Source organism: Taeniopygia guttata, chromosome 7 (genome assembly GCF_048771995.1).
Source record: "Taeniopygia guttata chromosome 7, bTaeGut7.mat, whole genome shotgun sequence".
Taxonomy (NCBI): domain Eukaryota; kingdom Metazoa; phylum Chordata; class Aves; order Passeriformes; family Estrildidae; genus Taeniopygia; species Taeniopygia guttata.
In genome coordinates this window covers 5,829,913-5,837,394 of record NC_133032.1, presented here as the reverse complement: position 1 = coordinate 5,837,394, position 7,482 = coordinate 5,829,913, and positions in this window count along the sequence as shown.

The window sequence follows — 7,482 nt, the reverse complement described above, 5'->3', positions numbered from 1 at the left end:
GGCCAATGCGGGGGCGGGGCTAACGACCCCGCCTCGCGGCGCGCCGGCGGCCGCGGGCGCGGGAACGGGAAGGAGGTGCGCTGGGCAGCGCGGCCCCGGATTGGCGGAGAGCGGGCAAGGAGCGGACCAATGGGAGGCGAGCGGGGAAAGGGCGGGGCTTAGCGGGCCGTGAGGGGCGGAGCGCGCTGGCCCCGCCCCGGCGCTCCCTGAGGGGACGGGCCGGCGGGGCTGCGGGCTCCGTGCGGTCAGATAATAAATGGGAACCCGAGCCCTGCAGGTGAGTTGTCACAGAGCCACCGAAGGGTTGGAAGAGACCTCCCCGCTCATGGAGTCCAGCCTGTGACCGAACACCACCATGTCAGCCAGACCCTGGCACTCAGTGCCACCTCCAGCCTTTCCTTGAACACCTCCAGGGTCCGCTGCTCTACCACATCCCTGCGTAGCCCGTTCCAATGTCTAAGAACCCTTTCAATTAAGAAATGCCTTCTGCTGTCCATCCTGAATCACCACTGGCGAGCTCTGGTCTATGTCTTGTAAAAAACACGTTCACACTCCTGTGAAAAAGTTTTAAGAAAGGACAATTGGAGACAAAGATAAGGCAAAGATTATTATGGCCAGGTGCATCTTGGCACTCAGGCAAGAGCACATTGTTATCTTCAGAGATACCCTTTAAATACTTTTTCCCTTACATCAACCTGTTGCATATTTATAGACCCTTATGCATACATGTTCCAAGAATTGTTTAGCATATCTTCTCCTTGGATCCACCTTTCTAGAGAATGTGTATTCCTTGGTTGCACTTTTAACAACCACATCACCTTTTTTAACAGCACCTTCAGTTTTGGCCCCAGCCAACACTTCAGACAGTGAGTGCTGATATTTGGCATATTTGTAGCTGGTGTCCTCATCCTGTGTTCATTGGATATTATCCATCCAAGCAGGCATCTTAACATATGCATACTTTTATCAGCTATTTCACTACTATGCCTAAGCCCAATTAACAACAAAAACAAAGTTACTTTAACACCACACATACAGAATCCGTTTTAATACTTGCAAAAAGCCAATATTATAATATGTATCCATAACAGTCCTCTTGTCCTGCCTGGCCCTTCTAGGCCTGCCTGTGCCACAGGGGCATAAAGGTGAAGCAGGCTGACCTGGGAAAGGAGCTGCTGGATCATGGTGTACAGGCTGTATCTGCCAGTTCTTGGTCCTGCACGCCGGCTCCCAGCTTGTTAAACCTTCTGTGGCATTCCCAGAGAACACCTGTGTGCACGGACCATCAGGGGTGGTGCCTCACGCTCCACACTCACAAACACGCACAATGTTTATCACTGGCATATCAGTATTCTGCATTTCCTTACTTTTATTAGCTGAAGAAATAGACCTTGTGAACACACAGAATTGGAAGCAATTACATTTACTCAGGCTTAAAATGTGGTTGCATTATTATGCTATTAAGGCTACTACAGCAGAAGCGTGTATAAATATTCAACATCTCTGTTCTCCCAATGTGTCAATTCTGTTGTTATTACTATGTTAACATTTACAGTGAAACTATGACAAAATTGAATTAAAAATATATTGTGAATATATTTATCATCCTGTCATGAAAAACCCCAAACAAAACAGTAAAAGAGAAGGATTTTCTGGCAGGAATTTAGGGACTTCTTCAATTCTTCTCATTGGAAAAATAATAATTATAAGATCACTGTAATAGAACAGCTGAAGGAATGAATATAAACTAACAAGATAAAAGAGAACAATGAAAAAAGCTCAAAAAGATGTGTGGCAACTACCAAATTAGAGCCAGAGCCATTGGTATACTTTCTTTTTAAGGTAGTTTCTGGAAGTTTATGGATTAATTCTTACTCAGCTGATAGATGTGGGTGCAGTATTTTAATAAGCAAGAATTATTCAAAGGTGTTTAAAAACAGGTAATGTAAAAATCCCAATCTGCCCTCAATCCCATCCTTTGGTTTGAAGACACACAGACCAGCCAGGACTTCATTTTTTCATGTGAATGAAAATGAATTCAGAATCAGGGCCCATTCTTGCCACCTGAACCGTTTTGAAACTACAGGCAAGATTGCCTTATAAATAATTTTGAAAAATGCAACCACAAGGATTAAACATTCAATAAATAATTAAAATTCTCATGGTTACAGAGCTCCAAGTTGTCACTCTTAAAAGACAAGGACAAGCTGTTATGAGACTCATGGTAGAACTGCAAGGGTTTGCAGCAGTGTATGCTGAGCACAGACTCACCCAGCAGAAGATGGATACCTTTTCTGACACTGGCTTTCTTTACTGAAACAGTGTGGGGAATCACTGAATATCTCTGGACCTGTCTGGTTGTTGTGGTAAAATGGAATTTATAAAAAAAGATTCCTCTTTGTCTAACACTGAAATGCTTCAAAGTCATGAGCTGCATTAATATATAATATTATAGTGTTACTTGTATTTATAATCAAGGTATCTTTCAGAGAGAAAAGTTAATTCCATTTAGTGAAACCATTTTTATCTTTTCCTCCTGTTTGACAGATAACTAACATTACTCAAACAATTCCAGGACATGGTTTTGGATATGACTGAAGCTTTTGTGAAAGAAAACTGACAATCTTCCAGGTTTCACCTGAAATAATATGCTAATGTCGATTAGAAAAGAAGAAAAAAAAAAAGCTGGCAAATGTGAGATAAATAAAAGCATAGTAAATGTGGAAGAAAAGACTCAAACATTAGCCAAGGAAGAGCTGCCTGAATGATGAATAATTAAAACATACATGTGGTTGTATTCGCAATCTTAATGCTTGATGTGCTGTCCATATCGCGTGAAGCATCACTGAAAATAACAAAAAGCTTGTTCTTACCCTAAATTATTTACAGAGTGAGTTAAAACACCAGGGTCTTACAAAAAACTCTGTACAAGACTGATGTGCTTAATAATGATGAACAAATACACACACAACACAAGCTTTTGAGGAGCAGAGGTCTTTGAGGGAGCAATTCTCAAATAAAGTAAAACAATGCTCCTTTGTTGTAAGAAGGAGAGAAAGTGAAGAAAATGAAGCTAATAAATGTGAGAGAAGACACTCATCAATCAATCAATCAGTTAATCAATCAATCAAAGTTTCATCAGAAAAGGGGTCTTTTCCAGTACCTACCTAGGAAAACCAAGGCAAGTTCACACTCAGTGTCAATCTGAAAGTCTTTTGCTACCACTACTAAAAAGATCTATTGATGTAATTAAATACTAACCTAAGCATGACTGAGCATCAGCACAAACTAATGTTAAACTTCCCTTTGAGCTTTCAAAAAAGTTGTGTGGTCTTAACAAGGGAGCATTTCACAAAATAAGGAACTTTTTATAAGACAAGTAGGGGAATACCAAGACAAGCAGGAATACCAGTCATTATTGTTTGATATTTTTTTGGTAGTTTTCCAAGTCCCTGTAAGTGTAGAATTAGGGAATAAAGCTACATCTTGGCTAACAGAAAGCAAATTAACAGATTTTTGTTTATCCACCTATCCTTCAATCTACATAGAGACAACAGAAAAGAGCAGGTGAATAGCAATGAATATGTAGCTAAGAAAGAAACCTATAGAAACTGATTTTTTTTCTTTGTAAAAGTCAGGCTTAAGGGGTGTCTTGACTACAGTACAATATGATTAGAGGAAGCAGAAGTTTAATAGAGAATGTTTCACTTGGATAGGTAGAGCTATAACGAGGAGGTTAAGTTTGGTATATTATGGACCCTAGAACTGAGGTGCAATTGTAAAAGAGACTTCCAAATTATCTACACTAGATTTTCAATGTCTCATTCCAATTTCAATTATGCATAGTGAAAGCTACAGCAGGACTTGCTGCATGGGAGACTTCTGGTCTCAGTGGTTCACAAAACCTGCCACCAAATTTTTATTTTCTGATGTCTTTGGAATTAATGTGTCTATAAATGATGGATTTCTTCTTCATATTATGTAAATATAGAGGGGGAAAAATAACTTGGCTTTGGGCTGTTGCCCATATTTAAGTGAGGGATCTTATATAAAACTCATTAAATGCTCTTCATCCTGGTGAGTTGATACCAGGACAAGATCAGAAGGCTGTTGAGTTATGACTTGTAGGAGACATCAGTAAGAGTCGAGCTGTTGTGGCCTCTCTGAGCTGATGAAGGTGCCACGCCCAGAGTGCTCAGACAGGTTCTGGCAGCAGGTGACACTGTGCTGCCACAGGACTGGTGCAAGAGGCTTGACTTCCACGAGATGGCGGCACGTTCACATGAAAATGCTCTGCGCTGGCCCTGAAAGAGATTGGCATTTCCATTCGATAAATCCAGGAACATCTTGAGTTAAGGAATAATAGAATTTCATAGTATTTCCATGGTATTTCCTAGAATCTTTGTCATTACTTGTCTTTTCAGGCAATCTTACTGGCAAGAGTAATGTTTTATTAGTAATGTGAAAAATAGGCATTTTTACCTGAAGCACTATTTATGTGTTGCTCTACTAAATATAAAATCTACTGTGACATCAAACTGATCTTTAAAATCACATAGACAACTTTCACGGTATGCTGGTTTAATTGGAGATCTAGAATCTGGTGAGTTTAGGGGAAAAACAAACTAACAAAAGATTATTATCTCAGATACTAATTTTCATTCTAAGTTATGAAACGAAATTAAGCACTAGAGGAACAGTAAATAAAATACCTGAACAGAATTGTCTCTAATTAGAGCATTTGTTCAAATTACCCATGAGGCAGGTTTTGGAACTAGTACTAGCAGTAAGAGTATTGAGTTCAAAGGTCAATGAAATTGGTTCCACCAAGTTTAAATCCTGTAACTTTTATTGTTTTAGGAGAAAATTTATAGATAAGAAAGTTGTAATATCTAGGAGAATTAAAAATAATATACTTGTGTTGCAAACAGCCAGCACAGCTTTAACCACAAATTTCTGCTTGAAGCTTTAACTTCCATTTGAGCTGCACCAGGCCATTCAGATGAACTCAGGGGCTCCTTACAAGCTGAATGACTCTGTGATTCTGATTCAAAACCTTTTCCTTCTACTTTTTTTTTCTTCACATCCACTTTTGATTATCTCAGTGTAATCTCTTGCCTTGCCATGTCAAGGCCGAACCTTATTTGAATTAAAGTTTTCGGCTGGAAATAAAACTGGCTATACTGATATAAAAACAGTGCTATAGCCAGTGATCTGTTAATCCTCCTCATGATCCCACACAGAAATTATGGGACTGTATATGTAAATGTGTACCTAACTGTGCTAAACTGGAAGAGTGAGAGGTCCTTTCCAATCAATACCTCTAACTAGACACATTAGCACTGCAACCTGGTTGTTTTCCACTGATAACAGAAATTCACAAATACATTTTCCTCTCTCTATTGAATAGTTAAGAGAATTGAAGAAGTCACACATTTAAGTGCTGTGAGATGGATGTAGGTACTTTTCTGAATCCATAGTGAAACCCATGACTGTATTTCCTGTGTTGTCAACATTAAGTGACAAGCTTTTAAATTCTGGTTTCTTGAGGATATGTGAGAAGACTGCAGTTTGCTTTCCATATGTATTGACTATCAATTGCCATTAGATCCAAACGCATTACCTGCCCTTTGGTTTTCTTAGTAACTGAAAACACATGTTGTGGTACTGACTTCCCCTCATGTTCTTGGGTTTCTTTGATAGAGGCTGCCTGAATATGAGGTAGTGTGGAAAGATGCTGATGTTTCCTTTGACACAAGAAGTTTGCTCCACTCTTCTGCATTAGCCATACAAAATCAGAGTGAGTGAGGTATAGAAAGACAGAACCAGGATATTGGTTCAGCAATCAGTCCTGGCTGCTGAGTGATGCTGGAAACAAGGGAAACCTTTTGTGATCACACTCACAGCACAGGCACAGCCCTGCAGAAACAGCTGTAGTAAACTGTTACATGAAGCCTACAGCTTTGTCCCTGTCTCTCCAGCTGTCTTGCCCAATGCCTAATTTGTTGTCAATTGTCTGGAAAGGAAAAAGCTATTACAAATATTCTTGCCTCATTGATCCTTTAAAGAAGATAGTCAAAGTAATTCCTAAAAAAATATTTCCTCCTGACTTTTAGCGGTTACCTGGTTAAAAACTTTGATCTCCTTTTTCAACATAAACATCAACACAAAATCACAATATAAAACATACTCACTCAGGACAACATGGAAGGATGAATAAACTTTCAAATCTGAGCAGGTTATATGACAGGGTTAAACACTTCAGCCACTCGGTTCTTTCACTAAAGTGTCCAATATTCCTTGCACTCTCTGATAAGTCTTCTGGGAGACTGAGTGCCTCCTACATGCAAGCCAGTCCAGCTACTGACAATATATCTCTCCCTTCCACCTGGAGATAAGCACAAATTAGAAATGCATCACAGGAAAAATGCATCCTATTTGCCTCCATTCAGAGGATGAAAAAATTTTCTGTAATCCAATATCGTCCCCTAAAATAATTGAATTTGTCTTGACCTAGGCTTTTCTTTTTGAGGTGTGCTGTGATATTTGGGGAGCATCAGTGACATCAGAGACTAATGTGATGCCCAAAGTACATATTTGTTGGGTACATTTAAGAAAGATTATAGCAAAAATACTCCACAGATAAAGTGGGAGGATAAAGTGGAAGCAGATAAATTATTATAAGTCATAAAAATACATTGTTAATTTTATAATGCATAAAATTAGCAGCGTGAGTGCAGAAAATAGCTAGTTCTGTAACGTCTGGAAGGATGTTAATTTTACAGAAGCGTGGCCTGGCTATAGTTTTATATTTGTTTCTGGACATTTAGCCATACATATTCTTTCTTCGGCAATGGGGATATGACTTGGGGGAGAAAGTGATCCGAGTATGAAAAACAGGAATCTTCAGGGCCAGAGAAAGCACAGCTGAAGAAATAATCTACCTTCCACTCTACAGAAACAGCTAATAGATCAGTATTCACCATCTCTTGTACTTATATTATCCATATAGAATATTTATAGACATATGGGTGGAAGCAAATAATCCAAACTAAAAATGTAGTCAGTGCTAACAGTATTACTGTAGAATAAGAAGCCTATGGATGTAAATTAGCAATGTTAAACATATTTGCCCCAGAAGTGGGGAAGATATCTCTTGCTTTTTGATTCAGGACCTTTAGAGCTCTGGTGTGATCTCTTTTCATTCTGTCCAAGGCATCCTTCCTGATGTCTGGGAAACATCACTGTGGGCCATGGCAGTTGTACAATAGAGAGATTCAGATCTCTGGCATCAAACTTGAGATGTCAAAACAAAGAAGGCAAGCCTAGAGGCCACCTGGTCTCTTTTGCCCCAAGGCTGGATCAGAGGTGTCTCTGCCCATCCTGCCAGGAACCTGCTTTTGAAGACCTCCAGCCTTTCTATGTGGCATTCCATGTCCTGCAATCCTGAGGGCATCAGTGGCCCTAGTGGTTCTGCCCAGC